Source organism: Heloderma suspectum, chromosome 5 (assembly GCF_057233095.1).
Source record: "Heloderma suspectum isolate Gila_16-S chromosome 5, 16-S_ref, whole genome shotgun sequence".
In the NCBI taxonomy this organism is placed as follows: domain Eukaryota; kingdom Metazoa; phylum Chordata; class Lepidosauria; order Squamata; family Helodermatidae; genus Heloderma; species Heloderma suspectum.
Window position 1 is genome coordinate 213,976,127 of NC_139462.1, and position 24,355 is coordinate 214,000,481.

General features: G+C 46.8%; 2 protein-coding genes across 4 annotated transcripts in view; one reads left to right on the forward strand and one right to left on the reverse strand.

The window, feature by feature from the left end:
* The window catches only part of LOC146345147 (uncharacterized), a 42,958-nt gene extending 30,856 nt beyond the window's left edge, over positions 1-12,102 (reverse strand). The window contains exon 1 of one of the 3 annotated variants that reach the window (XR_014791890.1): positions 12,012-12,092. The gene's annotated coding sequence lies outside the window, so the exon portion shown is untranslated. Of the gene's footprint in view, positions 1-12,011 lie in introns of all 3 variants that reach the window. The other 2 variants (XM_084855085.1, XM_084855084.1) reach the window with 2 other exon arrangements.
* ADARB2 (adenosine deaminase RNA specific B2 (inactive)) overlaps positions 1-24,355 on the forward strand; it is a 635,707-nt gene that overhangs the window by 58,075 nt on the left and 553,277 nt on the right. The window lies entirely within an intron of this gene.

Genomic DNA, 24,355 nt, shown 5'->3' on the forward strand with positions numbered 1-24,355 from the left:
TGCCACCATCATTACACACAATGGCAGCTCATCAGGGCAGCAGGAGGCTGCTCAATTAACAGGCAGCTCATGTACCACAATGGATCATCTTGCTCCCCCACAGTGTCTGCACCCCATTTTGGAGACCACTGCTCTAGCCAAATAACGTTTAGACAGTCCTCTGCTCTCCAGTAACACCACTTCTCTCACAATGAGCAAACAGAGGCTGTCTCACAGCAAAGCTCACTCTCTCCTCCTCCTCCTCCTCCCTCTTCTCTCTCCTTCCCCTGACTCTCCCAGTGGCCAGATCTCTCTCAAACTGATACATTTGGTGCCTCCTCATCCTCTTACCTTCCCTCCTCCCTCCTTCTGCCTCTCCGCATGATCAAGTTGATACATTTTGGAGAGAGCCTATCTGGGCTGGCATAAGAAGAGCTCCAAATATACAAGGCAGGTGAGGTGCTTCATGGAGGAGCTGCTTCACTTTGGGGCACCTCAGTGCTGGTCTGATCCCTATCCTGACAAGGCCTCTGAATCAACCTGCTTTGCCTCGTTATTCAGGCTTTGTACTGAAGCAGTGCACAGCTCTACCTAGCACTACCAATCCAAAGACATTGTGCAACTATTCCACCTTTGCTTCCTTCACATTTTTTTTTTCTGGTACAGAAGCAGTGGGAAAGCACAGGAGGACTTCAAATGGACAGTGACAATGTCTGTACCATTCCATGACTGAGACAGGGCACATGCACAGTAAAAGCCTCACCTGGAAACATCCAGAGCTTCTTCACATGGAGCTTTTATCCTGCTACTGAGGTTGGTTAGTCATGGAAGTTTGCGTGTCCTTTAGATGATGTCATCAACCTCCAGGGCATCTCCCGCACTAAATGATCTTATTCCATTTTTTAAAAACATTGGAGATAATGAGATATCAAATTACAGCGCTTGAGTTCCACTTGAGTTCCTTCCGTGGAAAGAGGAAAATGCACAATAAGAGGAGCTAGACTACAGCGCCATCTAGTGGCTGTATAATGAAACTTACCGAAGACTCACATAAGGGGGGGAAGGGGGGGAAGGAAGCATGTGTAAAGGGACCCCATCATGATCCTGCATTTAAAACGGAAGCAGAAAGCCCCCTTTTAAATGTGGGATTTTAGACTGGTGTAGAGATGCTCCCAGAGTCTCCTGTAGCAGGGCAGATCAGGAGGAGTGGCAAATATGCTTTGTCATGCACGCAATATTAGGTGACAGGGATGTAAGTCTTGTAAATATTGAAAGCTAGCTATATAAATGAAAGAGTGGAGAGAGCAATCCTTTGGTGTCAGACAGGCAAAGTTGCTCCAGTAGGTCAAGAGAAGAGGGAGTATAAGAGGAGACGGAGCTGATCGAAGTACCAGTGTGTATAGAGGGAGGGGTTGATTCTTTATCCTTGACAACCAAAGATCTGGGAAGGCCTTTTACAAGGGAAGAAATGGGCAGAGTAACCTTATGGTGGGAAAAGGGAGAGCCATTCTTCACCCTTCTGGCTTGCTGAGACCAGGGTGAAAGCTGCTGCGGGGGGGGGGACCTTACCTTTGTGGGGTGGGCCTTGCCTCTTTTCACCCCCCTTCCCATTGTGGTCAATGGGAAGGAATTAACTAAGGCTTAACTGTGGAATTAACTATGGTTAAGGCCCTTTGGAGGGGGGGAAGTAGCAATAGAACAAGAGGGCTGTCATCTGTCCCCACAATCCCTGTTTTGTCCCCACTGCCAGTGGGGTATCTGTGCATGCAGAGCTTTCCATGGGTGTATGGGGGTGGGGCGGGGTGGGGGTATCTCTGGCGGCAGATGTGCCAACTCACTGGTGGAGCGGAACTTACGTCACTTCCAACAGACCCTCAGATGGTTTTTGCCCAGCGCTAGGATTGCTCCCCAGATCATGAGTGTGTGTTTGTTTTAATCCAGTTTCTCTGAAGAAGAAGCTTTATTTGTCAAATTCCATGCATTGTATATATTTTAACTTAATTCTATTGTAGTTTGGATTTTATTGGGTTGATATATGCAGCCTTGAAGGCAACACCGTAAAAACGTGTCATATAAATACTCAAAACTAAATTTAATTTAATCAGGCTATTTGCCTGCCTATGTGTTTACTGTGAATATAATTTCAGTTTAACATTCTATCCATGCCTTCCCCAACCTGGCACCCCCCAGATGTGTTGGATGGCAACTCTCATAATCCCCAGCCAGCATGGCCATTGGAATTATGGGAGTTGCAGTCCAACACATCTGGAGGCACCAGGTTGGGGAAGGCTGTTCTGTCCCCATACCTCTCAGTCTCACATGCATCACAGCTCAGGTGCTATTACTTCCTTATACTCTCTGTAGTTGCTACCCACATCCTTTTCAGAGCCAAAGTACATGTTATCCTAGTCATGTAGTGTCACATGTAGCCAAAGGTTAGCTTTTCTTTTTCTCCAAGGGACATCTGTGCAGCCTCAATTTGGATAGGGTTGGCGGAGAATTTCTCCCCGAAACTTCGGGGGGCCGAGCGCCAACGTGTTCGGCCCCCTGAACAAGTTTCGGGGAGAAATCCTCCGAACCCCCCCGCCCCCCGCCCCCCCCCCGGGACGGGACTTACCTTCGCCGAATGTCCCTCCCGGCGGCGAGTCTGGCTGGCGGTTCGGCCGGTGTTCGAGCAGGGCGGGAGCGGCAGCCGGTCTTTCGACCGGCTGCCGCCGCCGCCATTGCAATAAAAGGAAAAAAAAAACACCCCCTGATAGGCTACGTGACGATTAACGTAGCCTATCACGGCTAGATTTGCAAAGTCAGCCGTGATAGGCTACATCAATTGTCATGTAGCCTATCATGGGTGACTTTAAAAAAACAAAAAAAAAGCGCGTACGGATAATGGCGGCCCCCATAGGGAGCCGCCATTCCCGTTCCTTATTTGGTCGCTGTAGTCTATGTAAAGATTTACGTAGACTACAGCAACCAAATAAGGAACGCGAATGGCAGCTCCCTATGGGGGCCGCCATTAGCGTACGCGTTTTTTTTTTTTAAGTCATCCGTGATAGGCTACGTGATGATTGACGTAGCCTATCACGGCTGACTTTGCAGATCTAGCCGTGATAGGCTACATTAATCGTCACATAGCCTATCAGGGGGCGTTTTTGTTTTGTTTTTTAAACTTTCGCGTTCGCAGCCGGGCGAGGTGGGAAGCCTCCTCCCCGGCCTGAATTTCGGCCGGGGCGAGGCGGGAAGCCTCCCCCCCGGCCTGAACTTTGCGGGGGGAGCAGCGAAGCGCCTCCCCCCCACCGCGAACATCCTTCGAGGACAGGTAAGGGACTTTCGTCCACCCCTAAATTTGGATCAACTTTTTCCCCCACCATCAATTTCTTACTGAAATCCCTTCCCCTTGCTGGGGGGTTAAAAGGGGGGGAAGGGAACTCTACTGACACCAAATGAGACTCCGCCCCTTTTTTAACACCCCTACCACATGAAGAGGGGATTTCTCAGGGAATAGTGGTGGAGAAAAGGTTTAATTCTCCCCCTGCCGCAGTATGCATGGTGGTTCGGTCCAGATCAGGGCTGCACATGCTTACACTACAGTAAATAAAACACTAACTTCAGTGTAATTAGTGTGATTAGCATAATGTGTAGTTTGGCTGCTAGGCAGGTTAATGTCAGTATTTGCCCCATATCCTATGAGGGTTAATGCTGCCTTCTGTTGCTGTTTTTCTTTGTTGCCCAACGGTTTCTGACAAATGGATGAGTGTATAAGTGCACATCCTGGGGAGGGGTTGGAAAGCAAAGAAGAAAAACCTCCATGTGTTTAGTTTCTGTGAATGATTGTTTCTAAAAAAGGGGGCCAGATGTGCCTTCTCCCCAATCAAAGTAACCAAGCACAGAAAGAGATCAGCCCATGCGCTAAGTGGGTGATATCATCCTGGGGTGTTAAAGTGCTGCTGTTGTTGTTTTAAAAAAATGTGGTAAGACTATTCTGAAAGATGGGTCACTTGTTCATCCTTTGCAAGTCCCATTTTACAAAATAAGGGGGTGTTCTGAAATACTGTCTCTGACAGCTGGCAGCCCTAATCTTTGTGGTATCCTGGGTTCAGGAAGCAGAGGTGTGGAGGAGGTAGACCCAGAACCCAGGGCAATTATAGCTAGGTAGAACAAAGACATTTCCTCTCTTTTTTTCTTCCTTTTTGGGTAAATAAACACCACTCCTTTGGTGTCAAACCAAAATAGAGACACAGAGAAAATATGAAGATAAACTGCTCAGAGCAAGATGACAGCTATTATGAAACTGAGAGGCTGCCACTCTTGCGACAAGAAGAGAGGGAAAGGACTTGGCTTGAAAACTCTAATTAAGGCTGGCCAAGCTCCATTAGCTCATCTTCACTAGCATCTTGATTCACACCCTATGGATCACCCTTATTATACCAGTTCTAGGTGAGAAATGTGATTAAGCAATCTGCTATAGCTGTGTTTGTCAGCAATATCTCTGTCTGTCTGTCTGAAACCCTTTCAAGCAATCCTTTACCAACCAATAAAGTTCAGTTCAAAATGCAGAATGTGTATGAAGGTGAGGGAAGGTTGTGAGAGAGAGAAAAGAAATGGAACTGGATCAAAAGAGATGAAACGACATGTTGAAAAGTATGGAAATGAGAAGATTCTGAATTAATGGCAAAAGCAAAAGAAAATAGAACTACAGCAAAGTCAGATGTAAATGTTTGCAAGGAAGACGAGCTGCAAGCAGGGTGAGGAGGACAAGAGTATAGAAATCAAGCTAATTTCCTTTCTTTCTTTCTTTCTTTCTTTCTTTCTTTCCTTCTGGGAATGAGAGCTCCAAAAATACGTTCTGCTCAACATAGACCTAGGGATGTACGAAAATCCCCTTACCTGGCTCCGCCGGGTTCTGCTGGGGGGGGAGGCACTCCGTCCCTCCCCCCAGAATCCTCGCCGGGGGATGAGGCATGGAGCACCTCCCCCCCGGAATCATGGCCGGCTGGCTCCGCTCCGCGGGGATTCCGCAGAGCCGTCGGCCGGCTCCACCAGCAGCCGGACATCCGGCCGCTAGCTAGCAGGGACGCAAATGACGGCGGCCATAGCCGCCACTGTTTGCGTCCCTGTAGTCAGCCGTGATAGGCTACGTAAAGACTTATGTAGCCTATCATGTCTGGGTTAAAAAAAAAAAGTGTACGCAAATGGCGGCGGCTACGGCTGCCGCCATTTGCGTTCCTTATTTTTGGCCATCTTAGTCTACGTAAATATTTACGTAGACTAAGACGAAGACAAGAAAGGGGAATGCAAATAGCGTAGCGGATGCTATTTGCATTCCCCTTTATTTTCACCGTCTTACTCTACATAAATATTTATGTAGACTAAGACGGCGAAAATAAGAGGGAACGCAAATAGTGTCTGCTACGCTATTTGCGTTCCCCCTTATTTTCGCCTTCTTAGTCTACGTAAATATTTACGTAGACTAAGACAGCCAAAAATAAGGAATGCAAATGGTGGCAGCCGTAGCCACTGCCATTTGCGTATACGGTTGTTGTTGTTTTTTAACCCAGATGTGATAGGCTACGTAAGTGTTTACATAGGCTATCACGAATGGGGGGGGGGGACAGACTGCAAATGGCGGCAGCGGCTGGTCGGAAGACCAGCCGCCACCGCCGCTGGAGCCGCCGTCGTCCAGAACATTCGCCCCAGGTAAGTCTCGTCCCGGGGGGGATCCGCGGGGGGGGCGGGAGAGCAGGCCGTTCCACCACGGAGTTCGGGGGGCCGAATGCACGTGGCGGAATTCTCTGACATCCCTATCTGTCCCTTCCCCAAACTGACTTCACATTTTGCAGTGGGCGTGTTGTAGGCATGCATAGTGCTTGCGTCACTCTGTGATGCCCCTCGACTCCCCCCATTCTTCACAGCTGCGCAGTTACAGAGGCACACTTTCACACATTTTTGCAGCTTTGGATTTTTGCAATGGTTGCTTTTGGACTCAGTGCCCAAGGGCATTGGGGGGGGTTGGGGGGAAGACCAACGTGGCTCCAGCCACCATTTTGGAGCAATGGGTAGGCACATACCACTCACGCGAACCATCACAAGAGTCTCAGGCTGCGGAACTGAGAAACAGATGGCGTGGAAAAAGGAAATGAAGGGACACAGAACACCCACTTTTTACCTAACGAGGGACAGAAAGACACAACAGAACCCATAAAAGAGCCAGTGTTGTGATCTGGAGAGCGGGTCGCAGGGTGGACTCGGGTGAGTTCGCACAACCCTATAGTAAGTTTGTTAGACTTTTAGGTGCAACAAGATGATTTCTTGTTTTGCTGCAATGCATTAACCAGGCTACCCCTCTGGAAACTGCTTATCATAAATGACCAGGTGAGTGGCTATTTACAAGCCTTCTTCAATGTATTGTTATGCTCGTGCACTCCCATTTCTGAGCGGTGAGAAGTTTCAGGATCAGTACTTCAGTAAGTGCTTGTGTGTTGCTTGCTGAGCTTAAGATGAGGGTCTAGAACATTCCCACTTCAAGAGAACCTTACTCCCCGCAGCTGTCTAGAGGAACCCATACTGCCGTAGGGTTTCCCCCCGCAGAGAGCCAAAATCACCTCTCTTCTCCTCCTTAGATCCATTCCCAGCACAGTCTGCCTTCCTGCTATACACACAGGCCTCACTCACCCACTCCCCTTGGCCTACTAGAAAAAATGGTTCCCAGCTCAGGAGTTACATAGTTGAGGGTGAGGGATCCTGAATCTCTTTATAATCAGAGGCACTGAGTTTTAAGGGACCTCCTAGAAGGTAATTTGGGCAGAACTCAAACACATAATGGCATTGAGTTGACCTGAGAGTGGAATTAATTGAGGAAGAAATAGCAGCCGATTCTTCTTACGTTTATGAAACAGTCCTTCCCAGACATATTTGAGTGGCACTAATATTGCTTTCCAACAGGAGCCATGTTAAAGCTATATTTTATCTACCCAGGCATTTGCTGGATGATTTGTTTTGCCCCCTGTTTATAATCAGCAACACTCTATGTTTAAATTGTCATTGGATTCCATTGTTTTATTTTAATCCTGAAAGCCAGGCTTGGGCAGACTTTAGGCTTGTGAGGTCTTGGGCAGACTTTAGGCTTGTTTTTTTTTACTAGAAGAACCCTGAAATCCAGCAATAGGAACCTAGTGTAAAAGACACACACTTAGAATTCCAGAATTCAAAACTTAGGAATTTCTTTTGAGTCCCAAAACTGAACTGAGCTCACAGTCCTTCCACACACAAATCCACTCCTAGTTATGCTGTGCTTTCTCCATTTTAGCAGTATAATTTAGGATGGGAGTAGGGATGTCAGAGAATTCTGTGATGGATCTCGGTGAGGCCAAATGCAAGTGCATTCGGCCCCCCGAAATCCATTGCGGAACGAAGCCCCTGCCTCCCCCAACCCATGAAAGTCGGGCGGCACAAAGCCCCCACCCCACGAAAATAGCGCGAAACGAAGCACTTACCCGCTCCCGTCGGCACCGACTTGCGAATGGCGGCCGCCCTGTGGCTGCCATTCGCTTCCTCTTTCATCCCATGATAGGCTACGTAAATACATATGTAGCCTACCACGGCTAACGCAGGGACACCTTTTGACAACTATTTACGTAGCCTATCACTGCAGGCTAAAAAAAAAAAAAAGCATGTACGCAAATGGCGGCGGCTACAGCCACCGCTATTCGCATTCCTTACTTTTGGCTGTCTTAGTCTACGTAAATATTTACGTAGACTATTACGGCCAAAATAAATTGGAACGCAAATAGTGTAACGGGCGCTCTTTGCGTTCCCCTTTATTTTCGCCGTAATAGTCTACGTAAATATTTATGTAGACTAAGATGGCCAAAAATAAGGAACGCAAATGGCAGCGCACATAGCCGCCGCCATTTGCGTACGCGGGTTTTTTTGTTTTTTGTTTTGCCCAAAGCTTTCCGCAGTCGGAAATCAAGCTGTGGACAGCTCTGGCCTTAGCCTGGGCCTGGCTGGCAGCTCTGCGGAGCCGCCGCAGAGCACAGCCGGCCAGTTGAGGATTCTGGGGGGGAGGAATGGAGTGCCTCCCCTCCCATCGAGGATTCCAGGGGGAGGGACGGAGCACCTCCCCCCCCACCACGAAGCAGATCTGCAAAATGGTAAGTGACTTTCGTACATCCCTAGATGGGAGGGTAATCATTTTGTGGCTGCTAGGGATGGCAGACAATTCCACCACGGATCTCGGTGAGGCCGAATGCCAGTGCATTCGGCCCCCCCGAAATCTGTGGCAGAATGGCCTGCCACCCCTCGCCACCCCACGGATCCCCTCTTGGATGAGACTTACCTGAGGCGGATCTTCCGGGCGGTGGCGTCTCCGGCGGTGGTGGCAGCGGTGGCGGCAGCTGGTCTTCCAACCAGCTGCCGGCACCGCCATTTCCAGTCTTCTTAAAAAAAAAAAAAAAGTGATAGGCTACGTAAAGATTTACGTAGCCTATCACATCTGGGTTTAAAAAAAAAAAAAACACGTACGCAAATGGCGGCGGCTACAGCTGCCACCATTTGTGTTCCTTATTTTTGGCCATCTTAGTCTACGTAAATATTTACGTAGACTAAGACGGCCAAAAATAAGGAACGCAAATGGCGGCGGCCGTAGCCGCTAGGGGTGGATGAAAGTCACTTACCTGTCCTCGAAGCTTGTTCGCAGTGGGGGGGAGGCGCTTCGCTGCTCCCCCCGCGAAGTTTAGGCCGGGGGGGAGGCTTCCCACCTCACCCGGCCGAAATTCAGGCCGGGGGGGAGGCTTCCCACCTCGCCCGGCTGAAATTCAGGCCGGGGAGGAGGCGCCTCGCCTCGCCCGGCCGCGAACTCAAAAGTTTTTTTTTTTTTTTTTAAAAACGCCCCCGTGATAGGCTACGTGACGATTAACGTAGCCTATCACGGCTAGATCTGCAAAGTCAGCGTTGCCCTTATTTTCGCCGTAGTCTACGTAAATCTTTACGTAGACTACAGCGACCAAATAAGGAACGTGATACTATACTATCACGTAGGCTATCACGGGGGCGTTTTTTTTTTTTTTACTTTTTATTTCGCGGCCGGGCGAGGCGAGGCGCCTCCTCCCCGGCCTGAACTTCAGGGGGAGAGCAGCGAAGCGCCTCCCCCCCACCGCGAACAAGCTGCAAGACCAGGTAAGTGGCTTTCGTGCACTCCTAATAAAGGCTGCCAAAAAGATGATTGTACAATGAAAGACAGGATGCTTGTGCTCATCTCTCAGCCACCTCCTAAGTAAGGTAAGCCCAGGAAACCAAAACCCAACCCATGAGAATTTCTCCAAAATTTCTTCACCACTGAATTTATTTTCAAAAGCAATTACTCTTCTGTCAAATTGAATGAGAATGGTAAAAAAAAATGTGAGAAATTTTTGGCACAGCACTCGTTTCCATCACCTGACGTTGTTGGGTGTTGCTGGAGTTGTCATCAACTGCACGGTGATGTTATTTCTGTTTTCCCAATTCTACTTCCACGTCCCTCCTTTTTTTCCTCCAAAGCAAAAAAAAAAAAAGCCCACCCATTTCAGCCAAGAGTAAAAACACCTGATGCATTATCAAAACTATGTGGTGAAGTCTATTTTGTAATGTGTTCAGAGTCGTGCTATATTTTATAGGCATGCTAAGAAAAATGCCAGCATTTTAAAAAGGACAAGTAAATTAGAAAACCCAGCAGACCTGAGAAGGTCTGCTTGCTCTCATCTAGTGAAAGTAGGTCAATGTTTTATGCTGATCACATTAATGTCATTCATTTTTTGGGTTCTTACTAATAAAATCTAATAGCTACGTAAGCAATATAGATGGGCAGGATTTCCCAACAGAAATGCCTTTTTAAATAACTAAATATTTATTTGTCAAGTGATACCTATAGCTTTTCTAATATTGTATGAACTAAATAGCTGCTTAGCTTATTCATGTATACTACCTGACTAAAGCACACATGCGACAAAATATTGTGCATGATATTAGTAGGGATGTACGAAACTCCCCTAACCTGGCTCCGCTGGGTTCCGCTGGGGGAGGGGAGGCGTTCCGTCCCTACCCCCGGAATCCCCCCCGGAATCCTGGCCAGCCGGCTCCGCTCCACAGGGATTCCACGGAGCCGCCAGCTGGCTCCGCCAGCAGCCGGACATCCGGCCGCTGGCTAGCAGGGACGCAAATGGTGGCAGCCGTAGCTGCCACCGTTTGCAACCCTGTAGTCAGCCATGATAGGCTACATAAAGGCTTACGTAGCCTATCACGTCTGGCTTAAAAAAAACACACACACACGCACATATGCAAATGGCAGTGGCTACAGCCGCCACCATTTGCGTTCCTTATTTTTGCCCATCTTAGTCTACGTAAATATTTACGTAGACTAAGTAGGGTTGGCGGAGAATTTCTCCCCGAAACTTCGGGGGGCCGAGCGCCAACGTGTTTGGCCCCCCGAACAAGTTTCGGGGAGAAATCCTCCGAACCCCCCCGCACCCCGCACCCCCCCCCCGGGACGGGACTTACCTTCGCCGAATGTCCCTCCCGGCGGCAGGTCCGGCTGGCGGTTCGGCGGGTGTTCGAGCGGGGCGGGAGCGGCAGCCGGTCTTTCGACTGGCTGCCGCCGCCGCCATTGCAATAAAAGAAAAAAAAAACGCCCCCTGATAGGCTACGTAATGATTAACGTAGCCTATCACGGCTAGATCTGCAAAGTCAGCCGTGATAGGCTACGTCAATCGTCATGTAGCCTATCACGGGTGACTTTAAAAAAAAAAAAGCGCGTACGGATAATGGCGGCCCCCATAGGGAGCCGCCATTCCCGTTCCTTATTTGGTCGCTGTAGTCTACGTAAAGATTTACGTAGACTACGGCGAAAATAAGGGCAATGCTATTTGCGTTGCCCTTATTTTTGCCGTAGTCTACGTAAACATTTACGTAGACTACAGCGACTAAATAAGGAACACAAATGGCGGCTCCCTATGGGGGCCGCCATTAGCGTACGCACTTTTTTTTTTTTTTAAGTCACCCGTGATAGGCTACGTGACGATTGACGTAGCCTATCACGGCTGACTTTGCAGATCTAGCCGTGATAGGCTACGTGAATCGTCACGTAGCCTATCAGGGGGCGTTTTTTTTTTTTTTAACTTTTGCGTTCGCGGCCGGGCGAGGTGGGAAGCCTCCTCCCTGGCCTGAATTTCGGCCGGGCCGAGGCGGGAAGCCTCCCCCCCGGCCGGAACTTCGCGGGGGGAGCAGCGAAGCGCCTCCCCCCCACCGCGAACGTCCTTCAAGGACAGGTAAGGGACTTTCGTCCACCCCTAAGACTAAGACGGCGAAACTAAGGGGGAACGCAAATAGCATCCGCTACGCTATTTGCGTTCCCCTTATTTTCGCCGTCTTAGTCTACGTAAATATTTACGTATACTAAGATGGGTAAAAATAAGGAATGCAAGTGGCAGCGGCCATAGCCGCCGCCATTTGCATACGTGTTTTTTTTTTTTAAGCCAGACATGATAGGCTGCGTAAGTCTTTACATAGCCTATCACGTCTTGTAAAAAAAAAAAAACCTTCAGACTGCAAATGGCGGTGGCGGCAGCCAGTTGGAAGACCAGCTGCTGCCGCCGCTGCAGCCGCCGTCGCCCAGAAGATCTGCCCCAGGTAAGTCTCATCCCGGGGGGGATCCGCGGGGGGGTGGGGGGTGGCAGGCCGTTCCGCCACAGATTTCGAGGGGACGAATGCACTGACATTCGGCCTCACCAAGGTCCGTAGCGGAATTCTCTGCCATCCCTAGATATTAGTAGGAGACAGAATGGTAGGGATGTACGAATTGTGTACCTTCCGTGCCGCTTGACTTCTGCAGTTTGTGGCCAGTGTTCTGTTCCACCATTCTTAAGCCCCTAGAATTCTCCTCTTTTTTTCTGCTCTGAAAATTACAAAGATAAATCCATACCGACAACCATAATTCCAGTGCCCAGCCATCTCCATGAGTCTGCATAACTTCCATAAGAATCGCTATTTTCGTAAATATTTACCTTTTTTTTTTTTTTTTAATTGAAATCTTCCGTCTCCGTTTACTTTCAGCCAAAACACTTCCTCTTCCTAGGGGCTTCCCAAAAGAAGGCTGTCTGAGGCGTGCCTGAGCGATAAACTCTTTGTTTAAAGCAACGCTGTTTTAAAGAAAGAAAAAACCTTTAAAAAAGACCATGCTGGTCCTGGAGCAGCATGGTGATTTTAAAAGGTTTTTTCTTTCTTTAAAACAGCGTTGCTTTAAACAAAGAGTTTATCGCTCAGGCACGCCTCAGACAGCCTTCTTTTGGGAAGCCCCTAGGAAGAGGAAGTGTTTTGGCTGAAAGTAAACGGAGGTGGAGGATTTCAATTTAAAAAGAACACCCACAAACAAGGCGGTGAGCACAATTCATTTTTTAAAGAAACTTATGTATTTATTATTGGAATATACTACACTGTGTTTTTATTTACGAAAATTTCATGACTTTGCAGACAACGAAAAAAAAGCCGCATGACTGCTGGCTCCACAGGACCTCATGGTGCCGTTCCGCAGAGGATTCTGTGGCACGGACTGAAGGGAAATCGATCCCATTTCAGTCTGTGGCAGAATTCTCTGACATCCCTACAGAACGGTCTCTCTCAAGAAGATCATGAGAACAGTTGTTATGATTTTTATTCTGCTGGGCTTGGCCACAGGGTAATTATTAGTTCATATATTTCTAGTTCTGTGTGGCTTATTGTGTGTTTAATCATAAAGATTTGTTTAATTCTATTTCATTGTGTTTTATATTTATTTACTTTATTAAAGCATTTCTGGACTGACTTCTATCCAAGTCCCTCTACAAATTCCAGGATAAGACATTGCATAAAACCATCAGTTTAAAACATATTACATCCCTGTTATTTATTTAATTTATACCCTACCTTTCCACCCTGGCCCCCCAAACGGTACTAAGGGCACCCCCTAAAATGATTGGTGCAAATTAATGAAATGCAGATAGAAATAAAAATGTCTTGAGAGGATGCGTTGTGTGTGTTTGTGTTTAACTGATAATGATAAAGCCATGCAGATTTCCTGGGGGAGTGAATTCCATAGATGTGAGACCACCACCAAAAAAGCTCTGTTCCTGGTTACCTGTCAGTGTAGCACAGACTTCCCCAACCTGGTGCCTTCCAGAAGTGTTGGACTTACGGATATTGGAGAAATCCACAACAGAATCAAATGAGTTCAGATTCCTATGAATCTGACCTGCAGATTCTGCAGCGGACTGGTTTTTCTCAAGTCGCATGGATTCCACAAACTTGTGGACCTTTTTAAAAAAAAAAAAAACTTTCCAGAGTTTTAAGCAAATTTAGTCATATAAAAATATGTTTGTTTGTTTGTTTGTTTTTAAAGCCATAGCCAAAAATATGCACTTCCCCCATAGGTAGGGATGTACGAAAGTCTCTTACATTTTCGCAGCTTTGATCCGCGGTGGGGGAGAGGCGCTCCGTCCCTCCCCCCGGAATCCTCCCTGGCTGGCTCCGCTCCATGGCGCCTCCTCAGAGCTGCTGGCCAGGGCCGTCTGCAGCCGGAGTTCCAGCCACGGCCGGCTGCTGCAGCAGCAAATGGCGGCCACCGTAGCGGCCGCCATTTGCGTCCTGCCAGACTGCTGTGATAAGCTATGTAAGTATTTACGTAGCCTATCATGGAAAGAGCAGCGGCGCAAATGGCGTAGCAGCCATTTGTGTGCAAATGTGTGCAAATGGTGCAAATGGCGTAGCAGCCGCCGTTTGCGCCCCTGCTCTTTGCCATGATAGGCTACGTAAATACTTACGTAGCCTATCACGGCAGCCTGGCAGGTTGAAAATGGTGGCCGCTATGGCGGCCGCCATTTGCAGCTGCAGCAGCTGGCCGACTGACCAGCTGCCGCCGCTGCCAGAGCCGCCAGAACATCTGCCCCAGGTAAGCTTCATCCTGGGGGGATTCCGCGGGGTGGCGGGGGGTGGGAGGCCATTCCACCACGGGTTTCGGGGGGCTGAATGCCAGTGCATTCGGCCCCACTGAAATCCATGGCGGAATTCTCTGCCATCCCTACCCATCGGCTAAAGCATGAAAATGCACATTGGGGGGATTTGAGCATTTTCACAAATGCAAATTTGTGAAAATCAAGGAAATTAGAAAAAATCTGATTCTGGCAACAAGCAGACGACTGAATGAAAGGCACCTGACAATCTGCAAAATGCAGATGGAACAGATTTTACAGATCCCATACATCCCTAGTTGGACTGTGACTCCCATAATTCTCAGCCAGCATGGCCATAGGCCTCTGGAGGGTACCAGGTTGGGGAAGAATGGTCTCTTGTCTTTCAAGGATGAGCCAGAGATCAGGGCCTTGGAGATTTAAAGCCGAGACCTGACCATATGGGTACAGAGGGTCCTTCCGATAGCCTGGTCCCAAACAGTTTAGGGCATTAAAGGCCCAAAGCAGCATTTTCAATTGAACCCATCAACAAATAGGCAGCCAACATAACCTCTACAGAGTGGGTGTGAAATGTTCCACTTGCTTGGCCCCCACAAGCGTCCTTGCTGCTGCATTCTGCAATAATTGAAGTTTCCCAACCATTTTTAAAGGCAGTCCCATGTAGAGTACATGACAGAAATCCAGCCTGGATGTAACCAGAGAATGAGTCACTGAGGCAAGGCCTGCTTTTTCCAGATAAGAATGCAGCTGGTGAGTCAGGTGACGCCACCTGTGCTTCCATTGAGATCATCAAGTCCCAGAACACCCCGAGATTGTGAACCCAGTTCTTCAATACATCCCGCAGGACTGCTCTCTTCTCAGGAGTGAGCTTCAGCTTGTTCACTCTCAGCTCTCCCTAACCTGCCTCTGCCTTCAGGCACTCACTCGCTCCAAAGCTCTCTCTCTCTCTCTCTTACACACACACACACACACACACACAGGATTAGATGATTGATTAAGGATTATATCAGGATTTAAAAAAAAAAATAGTTTTGGCATCCTTTTGTCAGCCACTTGGAGGGGTCTTGGGGTGGAAAGAAGGGTTGGGGGAATGGGGGGATTATTAATTGGATTTTATTTAATCTGACAGTTGAAGGCTGATTGGCACAATCCACCTACCCAAGCTATACTGAAAAGAATTAGAGTTTAGAAGAGCACAGTTTGTTTCCAGCAGGATTCTGCTTGGGGAGGTCAGACTTCATTTGGGGGGAACTGGCTCATTGCCCCATAGGCTTGTAAATGTAAACTGATCACATTTGGGCCAAATTTGCACAACATGGTTTTGTGTCCTGTACATCTTTGGCAGTTGTCGAGACTTAGATTCAGATTCCTGGAGTTCAAGGCCAATTAATATTAATTGTCTGGTAGTAGGTTTACTAGCCTTGATGAAACTATATACACATCAGTAGCACAATATACATCAATAATAATATGGGAGGGACCAACATCAGTTGTTCCAACCTAGTTATCTGTGTGCATCCAAATGTGCATATGGATCATCTCCTTGCCCAGGCCAGATCTCTTGTGTACATGGGGGTGCCCTCACTTGCTTTCACTGATGAGAGGCAATGAAAAGCAATAAAAAGGAACATGGCTACTGAGCCGCTCTCTCCATTAAAATCAATAAGCTATTTGGCTCTGTACTAGATTTATGTGTGCATTTTGATTTGGAACAAAAATCTTCCCATGGTCTTTATTTTATTTCAGGATTTTGTTTTGTTTGTAAGATTTTGACTGGACACCTCTTCAGACTGAGGGCACTTTGAAATAGAGGGCCCTTCTCCAGCAGCTCTCTAAAATAGAGGGCTGTCCTCTGTAAAGTAGGACACCCGGCTACTGTAATTAAGGCTAAAGGCTCTAATCCAGCTATAATGTTGAACAACTAGTCATGCATAACAAACGGAGGGTCCCAGATGGAGATCTGCATGGCAACGAATATCAAAATATGCAACCTGACAATTCAAGGGGGCTTGCACAAGCATCATGATAGGAAGAAGGCCGTACACAAGCTACTCACATGGAAGTCTGCTTCCACTTCTCTCTCTTGCTGGATCAGGCCAATGTTGTCGACTGGCAAATCAGAGAGACAGTGCTCTAATTTCGAGGAAGACCTTTTTCACAATTCTGAGCACAAGCCTTAGGATAATAGGGAAGCATCTGGCTCATCTTGCAAAAAAAATGTCTCTCAGACTGAGACCTAGCTTTGGCTGTGTGTGTCATACAAACAAAGCCAGAATCTCACTTAGCCTTAGCAGTCACCACAGCAAACACTTTCCCCCCTCTCTTCTTATTTTCTTCCATAATCACAGAAATTCCACCTTGCCTGCTGAGCCAAGGACACCTACCAAGCAATTTAAGGTATTAGCAGGTAGATGGGCCTTGTAATTAAGGGATAAATAGGACAAGTGCCCTATTTCACCAGGTAGTAATCTAGTTGGGGAGTGGATAAAACAACAAGGCACGCTGTGCTTACTTCTCCCTAGGTAACTGTCAAAGTTTATTGCAAGCCTTCTGAGATATGAGCCTTGGAGTATACCTGAGTCGCCTGGTGCATTTTGGAATCCGTCAAGCAAGCCACAGTTGCAAGTGGAGAGAGTGTGTGTTTTGTCTGCTTTCACATGGGCAAACTAGCCTTAGACAGCCTTCTCATCATAAATGGAAGTATGTATCTGAAAGCAAATTTGGGTAATGGATGAAGGTTCTAGTGTCTGAAAGGTAAAAAATTCTGGACTGTGACTGTATTTACAGATGTCCCCAGCTGAATGCATTAGCTGAGGCAATGTTACCTCAGAAATACCCTCCGTTCTGGCTTGTACAGGTGGCTTCATTCACTTCCACGGAGGGAGCAGGACCAACTGCAGACAACAAATACATATATGGGGGAACTGCCACATGCTGGAGGAGTCTCTCTTTGATGTTACAGCAGACAAACATAGGTGAACATGTCTGCAACTTTTATATATCAGATCAGCATTTTAGTGCACAGTATGCATATCCTGCAACATTCACTTGTTTATAATCAACACACACACATATACGTATACATATATACATACATACATACATACATATAATACTGCCACATCTGTTTATAATGAAGCAGCTTGAAACATGAACTTAAACTAAGGGTAGGTAGCCCATGGCCATTTTGGGGGGAAAAAACAACATTGGGAAATTTGACAGCAGGGCTGGTGTATGGCCCCTGATGGGTTCATAGGAGGCAATGCACCAGTCCCGGAAGTTTCCAATCCCTGGCTTAAAGAACGGGAACTAAACGAACCTAAGGGACAAAGATCAATCCTCCAATTTTCCAAAACAGGCATGGCTTTTCAATGCCAATGATGCCAAAAAAAAAAAAAAAATGGCAAGGGATTTACAGGGAGAGTGTACAAGTTTGTACCAGGCCTAGAAAAAATTATGCTTGGGGCACTGTTTTCCCCCAGTTTCTCTCTAGCCTTGCCCAACAGAATTCTTGTTCAGCACTCCCTGCAAGGACAGCTTCTTTTTGGTGACCAGTGACAGGGCCTCTTTTGTTGTAGCCCCCTGCCTTTGGAATTACCTACCTAGGAAGATTTGCCTAGTGCAGTTCTTATTTGCTTTTCAGCAGCAGGTGGAAACCTCTTTTCTTGTCCAGGACTTTAAATTTTTAGCTGTAAATTGAAGTGATTTCATGCTGGTATTTGACTGGTTTTATTGTTTTATTCATGTTATACTGTGATTCTTTTGATTTGACTTGTAAACTACTGTGAGAGCTTTGGCTGAAAAGTGGTTGACAAGCCCGCTAAATATTTCCTGACCAGGGAGATTTCCAAAATTAATTTTGGATGAGACAAAGAGTTGCAACCATTAGGAAGGAATTGCCCCACCATTCCCTTCTCCCTCGTGACCTTATTATCTGAAATGGTCTAGTGTACCAACTGTTTTGTCCATAATGAACTTTGTTCAGATCCAAAGTGAAGATGTGAGTTTTAGGGAGAATTGGGGTTCTGAAAAACTGGAGTGTCTTTTGCATGTTGTCAGATAAGAAAGATTCCTTCAAGTAGCAAGAGAGGTCTGGCAATACAAAGTATGCTGACCCAACAGAACGAGTTTCCAGGAATCTCTGCCTGTACAGCTAAACTACCTGCTGCTTTGTTAACGGCAGGCTTCCTGTACAAGGCAAACCGTATTTAAATGCATTCCTGGTTTCATACAAATTGGCTGCTTGTCTGCTCTGTCGGTGTTACACCAATGCACGGCCTAAGAAGTGCTCAGACAAGGATCATTATAAACTCCTTCTAGCACCTGCTTTGTGAGCCTGCCTTCCAGTCACTTCACTCAATTGATTAACTCCATATAGAATCATAGAATAGTAGGGTTGGAAGGGGCCTGTAAGACCATCGAGTCCAACCCCCTGCTCAATGTAGGAATCCAAGTCAAAGCATCCCTGACAGGTGGCTGTCCAGCCTCGTCTTGGATGCTGCCAGTGTGGGAGAGCCCACCACCTCCCTAGGTCATTAGTTCCATTGTCGCATTGCTCTAACAGTCAGGAAGTTTTTCCTGTTGTTCAGCCGGAATCTAGCTTCCTGTCACTTGAGCACATTCTTCTGTGTCCTGCACTCTGGGATGATCGAGAACAGATCCTGGCCTTCCTCTCTGTGACAACCTTTCATGAACTTGAAGAGCGCTATCCTATCTCCCCTTAGTCTTCTCTTCTCAAGGCTAAACATGCCCAGTTCTTTCAGTCTCTCTTCATAGGGCTTTGTTTCCAGCCCCCTGATCATCTTTGTTGCCCTCCTCTGAACCCTCTCCAGTTTGTCTGCATCCTTCTTAAAGTGTGGTGCCCAGAACTGGACACAGTACTCCAGATAAGGCCTAACCAGTGCTGAGTAGAGGGGAACTAGTACTTCATGGGATTTGGAAGCTATACTTCTATTAATGCAGCCTTAAATAGCATTTCCCTTTTTTGCAGCCACATCACATTGTTGGCTCATATTCAGCTTATTATTCAACTACAATAATTCCAAGATCCTTCTCGCTTGTTGTATTGTAACCCTAACCCTAAGTATCCCCTATCTTGCAACTGTGCATTTGGCTTCTTTTTCCTAGGTGCAGAACTTGGCATGTATTCCTATTAAATTTTATTCTGTTGTTTTCAGCCCATCACTCCAGCCTATCAAGATCATTTTGAAAGTTGTTGTTTCTGTCTTCCAGGGTATTAGTGTACTCCATTTATTTACATATGGCATTTGTATAGTGCCTTTCATAATATTTATCCCAGGGAGGTTTACAGTGCAAGTTAAAACAAAATGAGATATACAATACAATGATTAACATCAATAAACTAGCACAATTAAAACTAATTAAAACAGCTGAGTGAAAACTTCATTTCCGGTCTTTTAAAATGGAACGTTCTTCCAATATTTAAAATATAAACCATTGCAATGCCTTGGGGTGCAGGGTAGCTGGATGGCACACACAGCTCTAACACCTTGTCACTGCTCTGCATGACCCACCCCAAAGCCTCTACTGCCTGAAGCAACTGCCATGCTCTGCCTGTTAGAGCTGTCCCGGTCAAGGAGTACTCCCAAGCAACAAACCCAATCTTTCAGACAGAGGGAAACCCCACTCTTCCCAGACTAGGGAGCCATCCCCCCACCCCCCATATATATCACTTCCATCTTATCAGGATGGAATTGGAGGAGGGATGGCCCTCATCCAGCCCATTCCCAAACTCAGACAATGATTCAATTCTTCTATCACCCCACCTTATTGAGGTGACATGGAGACATAGAGCTGAGTGTCATCAGCTTTCTTCCAACCCTTACCCGCAAATCCCTGGGTGACCTCTCCTAGCAACTTCATTGGTAAATAGTATGGAGGACAAGATGAGATCCCATAACACAAGTTCTATCAGACTGAAGCGTCCTTCTCCAAAACGGCCTTCTGGTGCTGGCTCTGGAGATAGTGAAACCACCATATGGCCATATCTTCAATTCCCAGTTCACACAGCCAGTCCAGAAGCGTCGATGATATCAGTGAAGTTGGTGATATCAAAAGCCGCTGAGGTCCAAGAGAATCAACAGGATCATACTCCCCCTATTTATGTATTTATTATTTATTTATAATACTTTTATACCACTTTATATATTAAAATCCCAAAGTGGCTCACATGAAAAAACAACATGACAATACAGAAAGAAGATAAAAATAATAATTGAAAACATTTAGAAACATTAGAGCATCCTAAAATAGTGTAGTAACAGAGGCCCTCTCAAGTCATGGAAATAAGTGTGTAAATAGGTGTGTTTTCAAGAGGCATTTAAAATTTGTACGGTTTTTGTATCTTGAACAATATATGGGAGAGTATTCCAAAGGGTGGTGCCACCACTGAGAAGGTCTGCTTATGTAAGTAAGGCGTGTAATGGCCAGTGAGGCCTTCTCAGAAGTTCTCATATCAAAGGTTGACTGGGTATATATAAAGGAAGATGGTCAGCTAAGTATCCTGCTCCCAAGTCATTTATCACTTTGTATGTCAACAAAAAAAAACCTTGAACGTGGCTCAGTAGCAAATAGACAGCCAGCCCAGTGCAGTTCTTTTAACACAGGTATAATATGTGTATATCTAGTTGTCCACAGAGCATCCTAACTGCTGCATTCTGCAGTAGCAGCAGCTTCCGAAGCGTAGTGTGCATTATAGTAGTCTAATCGTATGGTTACCAGGGCATGGATCACACTCCCACTGTCTCTCTCCAGCATAAGTAATCAAGGAAATATCTGCCAAAACCAGATGTGGAAAACCTAAGCTAAAATGGATCTAGTACACCAGTTTCATCCAAGAGAACCTGAAAGTGGACAATCACCACTCGCTTGAGTACCTTGCCCCAAAAGGGGATATTTGCAACTGACTGATAGTTGTTATAATCCTCAGGGTCCAGAGATATTTTCTTAAGAAGCAGTTGTATTACTGTCTCTTTCAAGGCAGCCAGGACCACCCCCATGCATGTAGAGGTATTAATCACCTCCTGGACCCAGATTTGCTAGCTTATTAGTAGCCATGGAGGGCAAGAATGGAGAATAAAAGTGGACAGGTGCTTTTCTTTTCTAGATGCTCAGGCTACAACTGAGAATCATCCCAGAAATCTAGATTAAACAGTGCTCTAGATGCATTCACTGATGTAACTGGTCCAACTGTAGTGTCTAAGGGCATAATCCTATGCATGTTTAGACAGAAATAAGTCCTCCACCTCCTAGGATTCCCCAGCCAGCATTGCTGGCTGGGGAATGCTGGGGGTTGTAGGACTTCTTTCTGTCTAAACATCCATACGATTGTGCCCTAAGACATAGAATCATAGAATAGTAGGGTTGGAAGGGGCCTGTAAGACCATCAAGTCCAACCCCCTGCTCAATGCAGGAATCCAAGTCAAAGCATCCCTGACAAATGGCTGTCCAGCCTCGTCTTGAATGCTGCCGGTGTGGGAGAGCCCACCACCTCCCTAGGTAATTGGTTCCATTGTCCTACTGCTTTAACAGTCAGGAAGTTTTTCCTGATGTTCAGCTGGAATCTGGCTTCCTGTAACTTGAGCCCATTATTCCGTGTCCTGCACTCTGGGATGATCGAGAAGAGATCCTGGCCTTCCTTTCTGTGGCAGCCTTTCAAGCACTTGAAGAGTACTATCCTATCTCCCCTCAGTCTTCTCTTCTCAAGGCTAAACATGCCCACTTCTTTCAGTCTCTCCTCATAGGGTTTTGTTCCCAGTCCCCTGATCATCTTCATTGCCCTCCTCTGAGCCCTCTCCAGTTTGTCTGCATCCTTCTTAAAGTGCGGTGCCCAGAACTGGACACAGTACTCCAGATGAGGCCTAACCAGTGCTGAGCAGAGGGCAACTAGTACTTCCTGGGATTTGGAAGCTATGCTTCTATTAATGCAGCCCAAAATAGCATTTGCCGTTTTTGCTACCACGTCACATTGTTGGCTTATATTCAGCTTGTGATCTACAACAATTCCAAGATCCTTCTCACTTGTAGTGTTGTTGAGCCACGTATCCCCATCTTGTAACTGTGCATTTGACTTCTTTTTCCTAGTTACAGAACTTGGCATTTAAGTCTCTTATGCCCTGGCAGATACAAGCAAATGTATCCTCAAAGTGTTTTGCAAGCATCTCACATGTTTCTTCGCCCCATCGCTGGCTCTGAGTAGGCCCAATAATGGGCACTCACTTGTGTCCAATCATACTGGCTGCACATTTTCTGCCCTCTCCCAACCTGCTTCATCACACTAAGCTCCCTGGTAAACCATGGTGCATGTTGGGAGAGGACACTTAGGAGTGATTGTATCAACTGCCCAAGGCATTTCTGCATTCCCCAGAATGACTTTCACAGGAGGACCAGTCATGCCAACTGGAAACTCCATCAGCTCCCAGGACCAGGGCATTTTAATAGGTTTTCACCCCCCATGGAGAAGAATAGCTGCTGTAAGTCTAACCTTCACTCAGAAATGCCTGACAATGGGGCTAGAGCAAACCCCCTCCCCTATTATACCATCCTCCTCCTCTAGTGTCTCAAACACTGACTCCAGCATGCAACCACCCACATGTGGAGGGCCATTGATTTCTGGGACAGCCTCAGGGTTGTCAATTTCATTTCATTTCAAATAGTTAATTTAAAAGAGGCCTCATGTTGTCATCTGTCTTTTGGACCCTTTTCAAGTCCCCCCTGCCCCATTTTAGGCTGCAATCCCATATACAATTACCCAAGAGTACGGCCCAATGAGTTCAACAGGCTTACTTCCGAGTAGACATGCTTGGGATTGCAGTGTGTTAATGACTGTTGCTAGGCTTGCTTCTGTTTGCATTATCACTAGCTAAAAAGGGGTCCATTTAAAAAGAGATGTTGTAATACTTTTATATAAACTATTGGCACCAAATGATGCTGAAATTCTGTTAGCTCACCAGTCTTGTACTTTTTATTGTTTATCCCTTCTGGCAGTGTTTACAGCTTAACAACAACAACAACCCAGTAGCATTTTCAATGAATTAATCAAACTAATCAATTTTAAAGCCTTCTGAGCCCAAAGGCAGGAGTGAAGACGGGGGTGGAGAGGAGCCACACATATCACAGAAGTTGGATCGCAAACAGACCACAACTTCTGTTGGTTACAGTTTCGCAAGGACATGGCATAGTATAAATACAAGAGCACATTTTTAAAAATCTGGGTCTGCTGCCAATCTACATGCTATCTGACGTGCTTGGCCCAGTCTGCTTGCTGAATAAATATCTGAAGGTGTTCGGCAAACTGGAAGACGCACTGGCTGGGTCTGTGGAGAGTCCACCTACTTCAGGGATCCCTAACCTTTTGTGGTCAGTGGGCACATGTAGAATTTTGAGAGTGTTGTGGGTGCTTTCACAAAATGGCTACCATGGGAGGTAGGGCTTGCCTATTGATAACATGGCTGTCACGGTGGACATGGCCAGTCACAAAACACTCTTTTTTCCAGAAGGCAAACTGGTAAAACTAAACAAACAGTAACTTGCTCAGGAACCAAAGTGCAATGCAGAGGTGGCAGTCTGAGCCCTGAAACATGAAGCCACTCTTTTGAACCCAAAGAAGGTATTTAGGGGAGGCACGTTGCTTGCATCATGCCTGGCACCCTCCCAGTGTGGTGTAGTGGTGAGAGGGTTGGACTGGGAGTCGGGAGATCCGGGTTCTAGTTCCCATTCGGCCACGGAAGCTCACTGGGTGACTTTGGGCCAGTCACAGACTCTCAGCCCAACCTACCTCACAGGGTTGTTGATGTGAGGATAAAACGGAGAGGAGGAGGATTGTGTACACTGCCTTGGGTTCCTTAAGGAGGAAAAAATGTAGGATATAAATCTAATACATACATACATCGAGAGAGAGAGGGAATAAAAATCCAGAGGGGAAGAAAGCCTGGGAGGCACAAAGAGAGGAGTCCATGGGACCATGTTGGAGACCCCAGACCTATGGGTACACAATGGATGGACCAGAGGGAATAAGTGACATCCACTGCTCCTCACCACCACCACTGTTGTCTGAGTCAGAGTGAGAGGCAGGTGAACAGTAGGTTGCAATGGTGAAGAAGAGGAGCAACTCCAGGGGTCTCTTGTCAGTGGGCCCCTGCTGGGGTATGTGGGCCTTTGGCAGGTGCCCAACCACACCTACCTTTGATGCTGTCCCCATCCCTTGATGACCAAGTCTACTCACCTTTTTGAGCCTGTGCAGTGCCACTGTTTCCCATTCCCTGCCTCTGCAGCATTTTCTCTCTTGGCTTCATTCCGTCCTTCCTCAACAGATCCCTGCTAATCACAGATGATAATTGCAGAAGATTAGCCAGTCATGATGCTGTGTAGCCAGTCAGATTTAGCTA